This window comes from Hyaena hyaena, unplaced genomic scaffold (genome assembly GCF_003009895.1).
Source record: "Hyaena hyaena isolate Hyena2069 unplaced genomic scaffold, ASM300989v1 scaffold_58, whole genome shotgun sequence".
In the NCBI taxonomy this organism is placed as follows: domain Eukaryota; kingdom Metazoa; phylum Chordata; class Mammalia; order Carnivora; family Hyaenidae; genus Hyaena; species Hyaena hyaena.
The window spans coordinates 2,958,820-2,975,274 of record NW_024080689.1 but is presented as its reverse complement, the minus strand read 5'-3'; the positions used below and the strand labels follow the sequence as shown (position 1 = coordinate 2,975,274).

Genomic DNA, 16,455 nt, shown 5'->3' with positions numbered 1-16,455 from the left:
GTAAAAACGAACAATTGGGAACCAAAATTTGAACCACAATGTCATTTAAAATAGCTTCAAAAGAAAAAAAAAGAGAAATACTTAGGTATAAAGTTAACAAAACACATAGAGTATCTATATGGTGAAAACCACAAAATGCTAAAGAAACAAATCAAAGAACATTGAAACATGCAGACACACACAGTTTATGATCTGGAAGACCCAGTATAGTTGAGATGTCAATTCTCCCCAGTTTATTTATAGATTTAATGTAATTCCAATAAAAATATAGGCATATTTTTTTGTAGCTAGAAGATAAGCAGATTCTAAGATTTATAAAGAACTGAAATAGCCAAACAATTTTGAGAAGACAAATGTGAGGACTCATCTCCCTATTTTAAGAAGTACTATAAAGTTATTAGTGAAGGACTAAACACAAAATCGAAGAAACAGAATAGAGCCTCCAGAATTAGACCCACATAAAAAAGACCCGATTGATTTTTTTTACAAAGTTGCAAAGGTAAGTCAACGAGTGAAGGATAATTCTTTTCAACAAATGATCTGGAACAATTGATCATCAATATTCAGAAAAAAAAAATCTCAATTTACATCCCACATCTCAAACTAAGGTGAACGAAAATGTTTCACAGACCTGAAGGTAAAAGGCAAAACTATAAAGGTTTAGAAGGAAACAGGGAAAAAAGTCTCTGTGCCCTTGGGTTAGAGAGACTTCTTAGGTGTGATGCCAAAAGCATGATCCATAAAGGAGAAAATGGATAAATTGGACTTTGCCAAAATAAAAAACTTTGGCTTTGCGAAAAGTGCCTTTAAGGAAATGAAAAGACAAAGGATAGAGGTGGAGAGGGTGTTTCCAAATCACATATCTGACAAAGAACTCGTATCCAGGGTATATAAAGAACTCTCAAAACTCAGCAGTGAGGAAATAAATAATACCCCTAAAAGGGAGAAATATTTAAACAGATAGTTCATCTAAAAAGATATGTGGACCTCAAGGAAGCACAAAAAAAAAAAAAAACAAAAAAAAAAAACCACCCATAAAAACCCCACATGTTACTAGTCATCCGGGACTGCAGATTAAAACTGGGAGATACCACCATACACCATGGGAATGACTACAGTTTGGTGACAGGCAATACAAAGCACTGGCAAATAGGGGTGTCTTGGTGGCTTAGTCAGTTAAGCATCAGACTTAAGTCACGATCTCACAGTCTGTGAGTTCGAGCCCTGTGTTGGACTCTGTGCTGACAGCTCAGAGCCTGGAGCCTGCTTCAGATTCTGTGTCTCCCTCTCTCTCTGCCCCACCTCTGCTTCCACTCTGTCTCTCAAAAATGAATAAAACATTAAAAAATTTAAAAACATAGTGCTGGAGAAGATGTGGAGAAACAGGAATGCTCACACACTACTTACTGGTGGGAATACAAAATGTCATCACCATTCTGGAAAGCAGTTTGGCAATTTCTCATAAAGTGAAACATCATTTACGATGTGATCCTTCAACCCCACTCCTATTTCCTGTAGAAGAATGACAACTTACATAGAAACCTGCTCATGGGTTTGTAAGTGCTTCTGGGAATGCTCCTGAGGAAATGGGGTGGGAAAGGGACTGACATTTCAATAGACACCCAGTTTTGAACATTAAAAAAATTGTTTTAATGTTTATTTATTTTTGAGAGACAGAGAGAGATAGAGCATGAGCAGAGGAGAGGCAGAGAGAGACACACAGAATCTTAAGTGGGCTCCAGGCTCTGAGCTGTCAGTACAGAGCCCTACGTGGGGCTTGAACTTGCGAGCTGTGAAATCATGACCTGAGCTGAAATCGGATGTTTAACCAACTGAGCCACCCAGGTGCCCCACTGAACATTTTACTTTTACTTTTTTATTATTTTATTATTTCTTTTTAAAGAGAAAAAGAGAGACGGGGTGAGCAGGGGAGGTGCAGGGAGGGGGAGTGAGAGAGAGAGGGAGAGAGAGAGAATCCCAAGCAGGCTCCATGCTCAGTGCAGAGCTTGACTTAGGGCTTGATCCCCTGACTGTGAGATCATGACCTGACCTGAGCCGAGAATTAAGAGTCTGACTCTTAACCTACTGAGCCATCCAGGCGCCCCTGACCATTTTAATTTTTAAAACGTGTGCATGGTTTCTATATTCTAAAAGCAAACGAGCCTCTATGTCCGATTACCAATTTATAGAAAATACAGACTGTGCTGATGCATATTCTCAGGATGCAAATCCCAGGCTCTGAGAACTTCTAAGGGGGACAGACGCCCTATTCTCTTTCAAGAAGTAATTTGCAAGGTAGATGGGATGGCGGTAAGAGATATGAAAATGAATGTGGGGGGCGGGGCTAGGAATCAACCGAGAGAATGTGTGAATCTTGTTTAGATCACAATTTAAACCCTGATGAAGCTACTACACTGGAGGCAAGTGGGAATTTAAACCCTACAGAACTTTGGGGGCTTCAGGGAGATGATAGGAGTGTAGTGACGTTTGAAAAAAAAAGAGCCGTTATCTTTTTGTAAGTTAAACGTTGAATTTTGAGATAATTGTAGATTCTCACACAGTTGTAAGAAAGAATAGAGAGATCTCAAGTTCACTTTCCCCAGTTCCCTCAATGATAGCATCTTGCAAAACCTCAGGGTGATATTGTAACCAGGACATTGACATCAAACCTTCTTTTTTCCGATTTTCCCAGCTTACTTGTACGTGTGTGTGTGTGTGTGTGTGTGTGTGTGTGTGTGTGTGGTATCACTGACCCATAGGCAGTGGGATCACAGGTAATTTTCTTGGTAATACATGTCTACATCTGATTTCTTAATACAGTAAAACCTTGGATTGCGAGTAACTTGTTCTGTGAGTGTTCTCCAAGATGAGCAAACATTTCTTTCTTTTTAAATATTTTTAATGTTTATTCATTTTTGAGAGAGAGACAGAGCACAAGTGGGAGAGGGGCAGAGAGAGAGGGAGACACAGAATCTGAAGCAGGATCCAGGCTCCTAGCTGTCAGCACAGAGCCCGACGCAGGGCTCGAACCCACGAACCGTGAGGTCATGACCTGAGCTGAAGTCAGAAGCTTAACTGACTGGCCCTCCAGGCGCCCTGATGGGCAAACATTTCTTTCTTTCTTTTTTTTTTTTTTTTTTTAATATTTTTATTTATTTCTAGGAGAGAGAGAGAGAGAGAGAGACAGCGTGAGCAGGGGATGGTCAGAGAGAGAGGGAGACACAGACTCTGAAATAGGCTCCAGGCTCTGAGCTGGCAGTCAGCACAGAGCCCGACGCGGGGCTCGAACCGACGAACCGCGAGATCATGACCTAAGTGAAAGTCGGACGCTCAACCGACTAAGCCACCCAGGTGCCCCGATGAGCAAACATTTCTAATAAATTTTAACTTCGTAAATGAGTGATGCTTTGCAATATGAGTAGCACATGATGCCAATGGTCACATGATCACAACTGAGCCAATGGTTCTTGAAATTCCTCTTGACCGGGAAGATTGCTCTCACGTTGCCCTGTGCATGGAACTTAAAAGCAGGGGTGACTTCAGAAAATGATAAAACTACTAAAATAATTGCTCTTCTCTCCCTTCCTGGGTGCCCGTGTGGCCCGTCACCGGTTTCTCTGAGCTTTCAGCTTCCTCTGTGAGATGGGTGCCCCCAAAGCGGCACAAATGTCCAGCTCTTTCGCGACAATATTCTGACAAAGGCCAGGCGTGCGGAGCAGTGATCTGAAACTACACCGAGGAGAAGAGTGTGTCGAGCATTCGCGCTGTGCGTTCTTTCTGAAGATGTTCTGGGGCATGAGTTTGCAGGTGAGCGATCTGAAGGGAGTGTGAAAAATCGAACTTGAAAATCCAGCCGTGAATCAACACGTGGTGTGGCTGACCCGGAGTGTTCGCCGTCTGGGGAGGCGGTGGCAGAGCTGGGGTGGTCTGAGGTGCTGTGTGGGGTGGGGGGCCAGGACGGACCCTGACCCCAAAGCCAGTGATGCAGGGAAGCAAACAGAGGCTTCCCAAGTGGGACCCAGGGAGTCGGATTCCCAGGTCCCCTGTGTTAGCTGTAGTTAAGAACGATCGAGGTGGGGGTGCCTGAGTGGCTCAGTCGGTTAAGTGTTCGACTTCGGCTCAGGTCGTGATCTCACGGTTTATGGGTTCGGGCCCCATGTCAGGCTCTGTGCTGACAGCTAGCTCAGAGCCTGTTTCGGATTCTGTGACTCCCTCTCTCTCTGACCCTCCCCTTCTCATGCTCTCTCTCTCTCAGAAATAAATAAAACATTAAAAAAAAAAAAAAAAAAAAAAGAGCGATCATGGTGACCTCTGCCCCAACCCACTGGGTCCAAGCTACTGTCACCTCTTGCTCGGGTTGTGGCCATGTCCCCAAGAAGTCCCCATGCACTCACGCCCTCCCCTGCAACCCAGTCCTTGACTAAAGCCCTCCATTGGCATCTCTTAGATCTCAGACTACTCCACGCTCCTCACCAGCCTACATCTGGCCTCATCTGGCCTCAGTGCACCCCTCTCTACCTTATCTCTTCCCCCTCTGGCTCACTCGGCTATTGCTTCATGGCTCATTATATTGCTTGCACCTGCCAGACCCAGACCTACCTCAGGGCCTTTGCACACCTCTACCTGGAATGCCTTTCCCCATAGCTAGGTCCTTCTCAATAGTCAGTTCTCATTAAAAAAACTTTTTTTAACATTTATTCATTTTTCAGAGACAGAGTGCGAGCAGGGGAAGGGCAGAGAAAGACACAGAATCTGAAGCAGTCTCCAGGCTCTGATCTGTCAGCACAGAGCCCGATGCGGGACTTGAACCCATGAACCGTGAGATCATGACCTGAGCTGAAGTTAGACACTTAACCGACGGAGCCACCCAGGCACCCCCTAGGTCTCATTTTAAATGTCACCTCCTTAGAGAGTCCTTTCCTGGTCACTCTATCTAAATAAACTCCCCTACCTGCCCCATGTGATTCTCCAGCAGTCTTTTATTTTATTCACAGCATTTATCTGTATCAGGCGTTTCCTGGGTAATGATTAATTTTCTTGGCTACTCATTAGAATGTGAGCCCCACCAACACTGGGTCCTGCTGTGTCTATTCCCTGCCGAGGACCCGGCACCTCCGGGCGGAACTGGCACCCAGGAGGCGATGCATAAATATTTTGCAGAACAAAGGTGCGGTATCTTGCCCCAAGTCACATGGCTAATGGACGATGAACCAGCGCTAGAGCTCTGCTCTCAACTGCCGGGGAGTGGGGGGGCGATCACAGGCCACCTCCCTTGCCCTCTGCACCCTTTCTTCCCCCACCCCCAACCCTCACAGAACACCTCTGCCCTCGGGAAAATAAAATGAACACACAGATGGCCTTCTGTCCAGGCAGCATCAGCCAGGAAGGAGACTGGCCGGCCTCGAAGGAAAAGAAACCCAAAGATAGAGATTAAAAGAGGGTAGGTCTGTCTCAGGACTCACGGTGCGTTTTCAGGGCTCTTCTGGGCCCGGCTTTTGACTGAAAATAAACTCGTAAGAAGCATAAACAATGTCAGAAAACCACCTTATCCGTTCTCCTATTCATTCATTTGCCGACTCATTCATTCACCGCACGTCTATTCGGTGCTTATATGTCCTTGTGCAAAGGCTGGAGATGCTTTGTGCCTCTGTAATCGATTTCCTGTCCTTTGGGGCTGTTGACCAAGGCAGGGGTGGGGGGCGGTGGGGGAGCCCTCAGGGGACAAGCTCGCACCCAGACAGGAAATGGAAGTACGCAGAACCCGGTCCGGGTCCTTCTCAAAATGCATCAACACCACCTTTGTCTGTGCTTGAGGACGAAGCGAATTTCTCAGGGAGGAGGCTTCCCGCTTCCGCACCCAAAGACACCTCAGGATGTTTTCTAGAGGAATCTCATGGGAGTTCATTGCACGTGGCCACATGGCGAGGATTTCGGGAGCTGTTGGCCAGTGACCGAAGCCTCCATCCTGCCCCGAATGGCTCGTACTTTCTGACTCCTCGGAAATGATCCTGTCTCAGCACTGGAGGCTGTTCCTTGCTCATAGCGGGTGACTGGGGGCTGTCACCTGGCGACCCATCCACTGGCCTTTGGGTAATTTACCTGCCAGGGAGGGCGACAGTTTGTCATTCATCCATCCTTCCTATTTTTTTTTTTTTTTTGAGAGAGAGAGAGAGACAGAGAGAGAGAGAGACAGCATGAGCAGGGGAGGGGCAGAGAGAGGAGACACAGAATCTGAAACAGGCTTCAGGCTCCAAGCTGTCAGCACAGAGCCCGACGCGGGGCTTGAACCCACGAACCGTGAGATCATGACCTGAGCCGAAGTTGGACGCGTAACCAACTGAGCCCCCCAGGTGTCATGACGACGCCTCTTTCTAATTCCAACCAAGGGTCCCCTGTATCGGCAGCAGCCTCTCCCAGCACTCTGCACTCTTCCAGAAGGCTGGGATGCCGATAAGCACATGGGATGGTTTTGGAGGCAAGATACAAAAACAAAGCCCGAGAAACAGATCTATGAAAAGAGTGAGAAGCTTCCAAGCACAGACGTGGTTGGAAGCCTCTATTTCGGCTGCTCAGAGGCTGTCTGGCTCTTCTCCTAGCTCCTGGCTGGGTCTCGAGTGATGACATTGCTGAGCCAATCGAAGAGGATCTATGGAATACCCATCCTGTCTGGGTAACGGAAATTGTACAAGGGCCCGGGAGTTCAGAGATGACTGAAGGAGACATGGCCCTTGCCCGTCAGACTATGGGGCTCTGCCCGTCTGGGACTTCTCAAGGACAGCAGCGTGGCCCCGGCTGCCACACTACCAGCCCACAATCAGCACACTGATGCTCTCACGGACCCGTGTTCACAACGTGCCTGACAACGAATCCACTTCGCAGATTTGCACTGAGGCCCCCGAGACGTGCCCTGCCTAGGATGTCCATAAAATTCACCTTTCAATTAAAAACCACGCCGATGATAAATCCAAAAGGTGCAAACCACTCTACAGTGAAAAGCAAGCACCCTCACCCCTCCTCCGGGCGACCGGCTCCTCTCACCCGCTCCCAGAAGAAACCATAGCTTTAGAAAATTTGCATCTGTGGCCAACTTAAAAAAAAAAATTCGTATTTCACATACAAATCCAGATTCCCAGCTTTACATTTTTTAAATGCTTATTTATTTTTGAGAGAGACCTAATGTGAGCGGGAGATGGGCAGAGACACACACACAGAATCAGAAGCAGCTCCAGGCTCCGAGCTGTCTGCACAGAGCCCGACGCGGGGCTCGAACTCACGAACTGTGAGATCACGACCTGAGCCGAAGTCAGAGGCTCAACTGCCTGAGCCCCCGAGGCGCCCCTGGAGATTCCCAGCTTTTAGGTAAGAGGAATCACCTGGAGATCCGGCGACAGTCAGCCCACAGGTCCACGCGAAGCTGCTCACCGCAGAAGGGCGGGTGCCCCCCCCCGCCCCCCCGGGGGCCTGGGAGCTTGTCCGGGGCACCCTTTCTGCCATGCCGGGCCCCTGGAGGTTGACAACGAGCCATCTCCCAGCTGTGCTGCGGCGCCAAGTCCCTAACGCTCCAGGAGGAGTTATTAGGTGAGCCGGGCACTGGGGGCGCCCACGGTGCCCACGTGAGCCAGTGGGGGGCAGACACCAGTCTGTGGGGCGCAGCCACTGGACAAAGGGAAACGGAGATGGTGTCGGCGCTCAGGATGCCGGCAGGAGAGACCACGGCCCCGGGCTCAGTGCTCTTCCCCCAGTCGGGAAGATTCCCAGCAGCTGGCGTGGGTGGCGTGGGCGGCCAGGGGTGAATCCCAACCACCTGGGAGAACCCTCCCCACCCCACCCCTGCGGGCTCTCTCACCCTGCCCTGCACACAGCGTTCATTTCGTTCACTGATTCCTTTGCTCTGTAGTTACCCAGACGAGCGGCGTGTTGGACAGTGTCCCACAGACACAGGGTAAGAAACCCAGTTTTCAGGGCACCCAGGAGGCTCAGTCGGTTGAGCATCCGACTGCGGCTCAGGTCATGGTCTCACGGTTGGTGGGTTCGAGCCCCGCGTCGGGCTCTGTGCTGACACCTCGGAGCCTGGAGCCTGTTTCAGATTCTGTGTCTCCTTCTCTCTCTGACCCTCCCCTGCTCTCACTGTCTCTCTCTCAGAAATATATGAAACATTAAAAAAAAAAAAAAGAAACCCAGTCTTCAATGGGAGACCCAATGAATGGGTGGGTTCCTTCCTTCCTTCCGCATGTTAGGCCTGGTTCTAGGTCCTGGGAATACGGAGACAATTTAACATAGACAAAAACACCTGCTCTCATAAAGGCTACAATCTAACGGGCACGGAGGGAACGCAGGGGGACACACAGGAACCTCAAGAAGTAAGCTGTGTATTAGCCGATGGTCAGCGCTGTAAGGAAAAGGCCGGAAAGGGGGTGTGTGGGGTTCCAGAGCTGGGGGAGTGGCCTCTAAAAGGTTGGTCAGAGAGGTCTCAGTAGGAGGTGACATCTGGGTAGAAACCTGGGTGTGGGGGGGTGGATGGGAGCGAGGAGGGCCAGTGTGGCCATATCTGCCCAGACAGGGTCCCGGGAAGGGACTGGGAGGCCAGGCGCTGAGGTGGGAGGGACAGCGTGGCTGCTTCGTGGCGGGAAGGGGCGGCCGGGGGCGGTGGGGGGGATCCTCCAGGGGCACGTGTTTGAGCTTCTGCACCGCATCACCCAAGAAGGTGTGCGTTGTGCACAGCCTTCGAGGACGGCGGCGGTGGCTCCCTGCGGGTGACACGTGGCAGAGTTACTTGCCGTCCAGCACAGCAGCGACTGTGTCCCCTTCCCGGGCAGAACGGGCACGTTTGTGAAAACCGGGGATTCCCTACGCTCAGGGCTCCTTGGCTGAGGGTACACAGCACCCACTTTCACGCTGCGCCCTGGATCCTGACCCTCATGTGCTTGCGGGGCCACGAGTGGTCAGGTCCTTCGCCTCGGACTCGAGTCTCCTGCTTCCTGCTGCGAAAGCGGGGGAGGCTGACTTAACAGTTCCGAGCAGGGTGAGATCTTGGACGCTTTACGGGGACGCAGGGACGAGATCAGAGACAAGGAAGGAATGGACGGGCGGATGGATGGACGGACGCATGAACGAATGGGGTGGGAGTCAGGGGGTACGAGTCCTTCAATACAGAACCCCAGCAATAAAGGGTCCTCAGGGCAGGTGCAGACACAGGCTGGTCACTGCCGTGGGGGAAACCCCGTCTGGGACCACCCACAGGGAGAGGCTGATGGGAGCCCGTTTCCTGCCGCTGCTGCTGCCCTTGGCTGGGGCCAGGCGAGGGGGGGGGGAAGACTCCCAGCAACAGCCCTGGGTGGGGGTCAGTGCTTCCAGCAATGCAGATCCAGGCTGTTGACCTATCCACCCCTGCGCCCCACCCCCACCCCTGCGGGCCCCATGCAGCCCTCTCTGCAGCCATCCTTCAGGCTTAAAGACACAGAGCTTCCCAAGGTCGCAGCCCTGTCCCCCCCCAACTCTGACACAGGGACAGGGACCCTCTCCCTCCGCCACTGACCCACTTGCCCCTCCCCCGCCGGCGCTGCCTGGCAAAGCCCTGATGCTCTTCCCAGGACTCTGACCACTGCTCTCCGCGGACAAAGTCATACCAGCCCGACCACGCGCCCGACCACGCGCCTGACCACGCACCCGGCGCTGTGGTTTGGAGCATGTGATTGGTGGACTCACAGGAGAAATGCAGAGCTAGAGGGGACCCCTCAGCCCACTTGGGGCTGTCCAGATGCCCGAGGCGCCGGGGCCGTGGGGGCCTGCTCTCTGCTGGGCCCTGGGGTGTAGACCTGTTTCCCTTGCTATGTCTGCTACGGCCCAGGGAGGAAACACCTGGATGTGAGAGAGACTGGCTGGTGGAGGGGGGAAGGAGACTATTGTTCTGGGGGGGCAGGGAGCCTGGGAGGAATCTGACAGGGTGTGGTGTAGACCAGGAAGCCCCCGGGGACCAGATTCCTGGCCACCACGTCAGCCACAGAGCAGGTCCCGTGGGGGGCTGTGGGGCCGTGTGGCTGGTGGCGTTTGGTGCTGGACTTGCCTGGACTCCAATCCCCTCTGTGGCTGTCACAACTTGGGCTACTTGCTTAGAACCTTTGTGCCTCAGTTTCCCTATCTTTAATTTTTGTTAATGTTTATTTATTTTTGAGAGAGAGAGGGAGAGCGAGAGAGAGCATGCGAGCAGAGGAGGGTCAGAGAGAGAGGGAGACACAGAATCGGAAGCAGCTCCAGGCTCTGAGCTGGCAGCACAGAGCCCGACGCGGGGCTCGAACTCATGAACCGTGAGATCATGACTTGAGCTGAAGTCAGACGCTTAACCGCTGAGCCACCCAGGTGCCCCAATGCCCCCATCGGATTACTACAAGGACCAATAACATAATACTGGCGGCGCCTGGGTGGCTCAGGTGGTTAAGCACGTGACTCGTGATTTCGGCTCCGGTCATGATCTCATGATTCATGACTTCAATCCTTGCATCAGGCTCTGCGCTGACAGCATGGAGCCTGCTTGGGATTCTCTCTCTCTCCCTCTCTCTCTGCCCCTCCTCCTTCCCTCCTTCTCTCTCAAAATAAATAAATATTTAAAAACTAAGGTGATGCTCACCAGCCTCGTCGAGCCGAGGGAAGGCGTGGAACAGTCACACCTGCAAACCTTCCATGAGCTCAACCTTCAGCCGCCAAACAAAGTCACTAGCTGTTTTCCTGGAACCCCCCTCCTTCACACCTGCTCTCCTGCTGTGGGTTTGCACACTTTGTTCTCAACCAGGAAGCCTGCTGTCTCACCTCTGCACACAAACCCTCCTCTCTGCCCCTCCCGTAAAGCCTCCTGGATCCCATGCTCCAAGGTCACCTTGCCTCGGGACTGCGCGCGCTTTACTTTCTGTTGGGCACTCGTGCCGCGTCTTTTTTTTTTTTTTAAATTTTTTTAATGTTTTATTTATTTCTAGGAGAGAGAGAGAGAGAGAGAGAGAGACAGCGTGAGCAGGGGAGGGTCAGAGAGAGAGGGAGTCACAGACTCTGAAACAGGCTCCAGGCTCTGAGCTGGCAGTCAGCACAGAGCCCGACGCGGGGCTCGAACCCACGAACCGCGAGATCGTGACCTAAGCGAAAGTTGGACGCTTAACCGACTAAGCCACCCAGATGCCCCGCTCGTGCCGCGTCTTAAGGCCCCACCGCTGGCCAGCTTCTCGAGCCCCGGGGCCCGGGCTTGCTCGGCCTCCAGCACTGGCTGCGCAGCCAGAAGATGCTCGATCGTGGGCAGAAGTAGCCAGGCCAGCGTGATCGTCCCCTGGCTCCCTCCCAGGAGGGACAGACAGACAGATGAGGTCCCAGAAGCGGTGTAGACGGGACCAGAAGGATGGGCATTGAGACGCGTATCCGGCCCACCTGTGAGTGCAGGCGAGCATCTGGTGGGACAGTGCGTGGGGTCTCCTCATCGGGCGTGTGCAATCTGTTAGGATTCGGAGAAGAACGGGGCGGTCCCCTCGCAGGGTCGGGGTGAAACGATCCTAACTGGGCAGAGTGATTCTGGGGGCCGCCGCCTCTTGTAAGCCTTCTCAGCAAGCTGGGCCTCATGTACAGAAGAGCCAGAGGCATCTCCCCCCGCAGGGCTCCCTGCTGGCCTCCCTCCTCCGGGCCCCTCCACCTGGTCTCCCCAGATCCGCCTCTCCCGGCTTCCTCCCTGGACACCTTCCCGCAGCCAGCACCTACCGTAGCTCAGCTCGAACTCGGTTCCCTAAGACTTCCCACTGACCGTCTTCCCACAGGGAGGCTGCCGGCTCCAGAGAGCTCGATGTTTTCGAGGGGCCCCCGCGGGGGTCTCCGGTCCCTGCTGCAGCCTGCAGATCTGCAGAGAAAGGCCCAGCGTGGCACAGGCCCGACTCTGTCCCTCCTCTTCCTTCCCCTTCCCCGTGGCCCTCAAAGCTCCTCCCAGAGCACATCCTGCCGTGAGGCTGCTTTCTGCAGAAGCTCTGTGGTCACCCGCGGTCACTGGAGCCTCTGTATTTATTGCTACAGGGCAGGAGGGGGCACCTCCATAGAGGCCCTTCTGGTGCTGACTGAGCTGTGAGGTGGGGGGCCCTGGCTCCCTTCTGCGTTCCAGACACCCCAGCCGCCATCCACCTGGCACTTTCAGTTTAAGGTGTATGAACCGAGCCCTCCCCGCCCGGCCCCAACCAGACCCACCTGTCTGCTCCTCTCCTGAGCATCAGACCCTGGGGCATCATCCTCAACGACCTCCCTCTCTCTCCCCTGTTCCATCTAAGTGCAACCAAGTCCTATGTCATAAACCGTCCCCCTTTCCCACCCCCACAGCTGTCACCAGTTCATCAGGCCACCATCGCCCTCCTCCCGAGGGACCGTGAAAGCCTGATCCATGTCCACGTCACGGCCAAGCACCCCTCTCTGATGCTGAAACGCAAATCTGATTGCGTTACGCCCACAATACAGCCTTCGATGGCTCCCTGGTACCTTCAGGAGAAAGGCCGGACTCCATGGCGTGATTTGCGTGGCGCATCCTGACCTGGTGGCTTCTTGATGCCCAAGCCCAGGCTGTGACCCGTCCCAGGAGTCCTGATCACCTACAGTTCCAAGATGGTCCCAGTGTGCCGTGGGTCCCCTTCAATCCTCCGAGATCCAGCAGAGAAGAGCACAAACATAGGTCACAGAGGAAGGAGGAAAGTGAGGCGCCTGGCAGCTGGGAAAGGAGAGTGTCCAGGACATGGTGGTCAGTGGTGTCAAAGACTGCAGAGAGGGAGTGGGTGGAGGGAGCGACAAAACACCTGCTGACCTTGGCACTTAGGAGGGAGCAGCGTGGGGGAACAGATCACCTCCAAGGTGGGGACCTGTTGGCTAGCTCATCATATTCTTTCTTTTCCTCACAATTTGAAGCCAGGCGATCTTTTGGGAAATCTTCTACACATTTCTAGACCTTTGAAAGGCTCACAGATGCTCTGCCATCACCTGGTTTGGCCTAATGGTAAATGGCTCTGGACAGAGACAGATGGAGGACAGCATTGTTTGAACACCTGGATTCAGCCGTACCTGCAACCCTCATGCCTAGATCTACTCCTCCTGATTGTTGGACTATGTGATCCAATGAATTCTCCCCTCTCCCCTTTTTGAGTAAGAGTGTTTGACTTGGATTTCTGGGTTCAGAAATCGGTTCCTCCTTCGCAACCAAAGAAGTCACTGATATTTTTTCTGCAAGGGCTTGCATGGCCTCTGCTCCGTCATCCTCACTTTGCAGAAGGGGGCATTTGAAAAACAATAGCAATAAAAAAAAGAGTCCAGAAATTTAAATTATCTACTCCATGGCTCAATCTCCCTGCCCTATCATTTTTCTGTGCCCCCTCATGTGACTGGAATGATAGTCTATCTTGTATCTTTGTACTTGAGTTCTTAGGTCATGTGTCTGCCCCATTTGTCTACACCCTCCCCCCAATAAGTTCTGGGGAAGCAGAGGCTAGGTCTTAGCATTATCCTACTCATCATGGCATAAGAGAATGTTTGGCTTGTTAAATACAACAAATGGATGGATGGATGGATGGATGGATGGATGGATGGATGGATGGATGATGGATGAATGGATGACTGGCTGGATGCTTGAGTGGATGATGGACGGATGAATAGATGGATGGATGGATGGATGGATGGACAGACGGATGGATGGATGGATGGATGATGGATGAATGGATGGATGGATAGACAGACGGATGGATGGTTGGACAGACGGATTGATGGATGGATGATGAATGAATGGCTGGCTGGCTGGATGGTTGAGCGGATGATGGATGGATGGATGGACGGAAGGACAGATGGATGGTTAGATGGCTGGATGGCTGGATGAATGGACAGATGGATGGATAGATGGATGGATGGATGGATGGATGGATGGATGGATGGATGATGGATGAATGGATGACTGGCTGGATGGTTGAGTGGATGATGGACGGATGAATAGATGGATGGATGGATAGATGGTTACATGGATGGATGGTTACATGATGGATGGATGATGGATGAATGGCTGGCTGGCTGAATGGTTGAGTGGATGATGGACAGATGAATGGACAGACGGATGGATGGATGGTTAGATGGATGGACAGATGGGGGAATGCATGAGGAAAATGGGTAGGTCTGGGACAGGACAAAGGACCAGGGACTCTGCCGCTGCAGGTCTGGCCCTCAGCAGCAGCCAGGCAGTGTGGTGGCCACAGCGGGCAGCCCCGTCTCCTTATCAGCGTTGGCTTAACTGAATCGGAAATCACAAGCTGACATGGGCCCCCTGTGGCTTCACCCTCCTCTTTCAACAGCTGCTGTCTCGACAGCCACACTGGGTGTGGCAGCCAAGGGCTGCTTGGGGACCATGGATGGCCCCAAAGCTGTCCCCTGCAAGGAGGGGCTGAGGTGCCTTCATGTGTGATGGGCAGCCAGGGACAAGAAAGGAGGAAGAGAAAGTGGAGACGAAGGACTGAGGGTCGATAACTGTCCCCTGCACCATCCGACCATCCCCAAGGTGGGGGCACTGCCACTTTGATCCCAGGGACACCTTGCCTCTTAGGGCGGAATCTGCTTTCCAGGTGTGCTGAGGCCAGGCTTCCCAGGTGCACCAATGTCCCAGGAAGAGCCCCTCCAGTCCCTTCTATTCGGGGAAACACTTCCTGTTATTTTCACATCCATTACGAAGCAGCCAAGAGCTTGAAATACATTAAAATTTTAAGTTGTAAACAAATTTAGGGGCGCCTGGGGGGCTCAGTCGGTTAAGCGTCCGACTTCGGCTCAGGTCATGATCTCGCGGTTCGTGGGTTCAAGCCCCGTGTCGGGCTCTGTGCTGACAGCTCGGAGCCTGGAGCCTGCTTCAGATTCTGTGTCTCCCTCTCTCTCTGACCCTCCCCTGCTCACGCTGCAAATGCAGAATTCATCATCTTGTCATTTTCTAAGGAATCCACCCACAGAAAGTCCTAAGAAGCAATGTAGATCTCACTGAGGATTACAGGGGCGGGAAGGCGGGGCGGGGGAGATGGGAAAGGCATGTACATTACACGTCTCTTAGCAAACAATTTAAAAATCCTCTGCGGATCTCTGTTGTCCACATACCCTTTGTCCGTGCCAACCCTTGGACTGGTGGGCGGGGGGGAGGGGGAGGGGGAAAGGGCTCTTCTGCTTTCTCCTCTCTCTCTGACCCTCCCCTGCTCACGCTGCANAAGGCATGTACATTACACGTCTCTTAGCAAACAATTTAAAAATCCTCTGCGGATCTCTGTTGTCCACATACCCTTTGTCCGTGCCAACCCTTGGACTGGTGGGCGGGGGGGGAGGGGGAGGGGGAAAGGGCTCTTCTGCTTTCTCCTCTCTCCCCAAGTGACTCTGAGTCAGAGTCATGCATTTCTGGTTTCTCCTGCCCAGGCTTCTTCACAAAATGAAGCCCTCTTAGAATTGTGTTCAGGGAGGGGCGCCCAGGTGGCTCGGTTGGTTAAGGGTCCGGCTCTTGATTTCGGCTCAGGTCATGATCTCACGGCTTGTGGGTTCGACCCTTGCATCAGGCTCTGTGCTGACAGTGCAGAGCTTGCTGGGGATTCTGTCTCCCGCTCTCTCTGCCCCTCCCCGCTCGGGCTCTCTCTCAAAAATAGAGAAACATTTTTTAAAAAAAGGAAGTGCATTGAGACTACTTCCAACTCCACATGTTATAGAAATATATCTAACTTCGTGTATCCAGCTACCTCAGGAGCTAGGACAGTTAGGGACAGGGCTCACCTACGTGGTGGGGAGGGCACTTGAGCCAGGGGACGCCCAGTCCAGCCAGTCCAGCTTCCCAGGGAGCACTGCGGGCCGAGCCGAACGGAAAACTGGCCACGCTCCTCGGCTCCCATCCCCGCTCAAGGAAGACCCAGGCGGCGGCGGCATGGCTAGTACCCACTTGATGGGCACCTCTGCTTCTCGTGGGTTCCCTCCAGCCCTCACGGCCACAGCCCAGGGAAGCAGGCAAGGCAGGACCACATCGTGCTCGCGAGTAGTGGTTCGCCAGGTGAGGTCCCTGAATGAGCAGCATCAGTATCACCTGGGAACTTGTTAGCTACTAGCAGCGTCTGCTGTGGGTGCAGAGAGGGAGGAGGACTAGGCGTGTCCGGAACTTTCCCTCCTTACCTGTGGCAGTGCTATCCTGTGGGGTGTGTGTGTGTGTGTGTGTGTGTGTGCAGAGTTAGGAACTGGTTATAAGAAGGAGGTTAATGCTTTATATCCATCCACTCGTTCTTCCAGACAGTCTTCTTATCTTTGAGGAAAGAGGGGGTTTTGATTCTCAACACCATCAATGTGTGTGTGTATTATTATTATTTATTTATTTATTTATTTATTTATTTATTTATTAGAGACTGTGAGGGAGGGAGAGAGAGAGAGAGAGACAGACAGACAGAGAGAGACTCCCAAGCAGGCTCC

General features: G+C 52.5%; 1 protein-coding gene across 1 annotated transcript in view; it reads right to left on the bottom strand.

Moving 5' to 3' along the window:
• The window catches only part of PIK3R6 (phosphoinositide-3-kinase regulatory subunit 6), a 52,586-nt gene extending 40,707 nt beyond the window's left edge, over positions 1 to 11,879 (bottom strand). Inside the window, exon 1 of the mRNA XM_039231667.1 lies at positions 11,731 to 11,879. The gene's annotated coding sequence lies outside the window, so the exon portion shown is untranslated. The remainder of the gene's footprint in view (positions 1 to 11,730) is intronic.
• Positions 11,880 to 16,455: the final 4,576 nt, after the last annotated feature.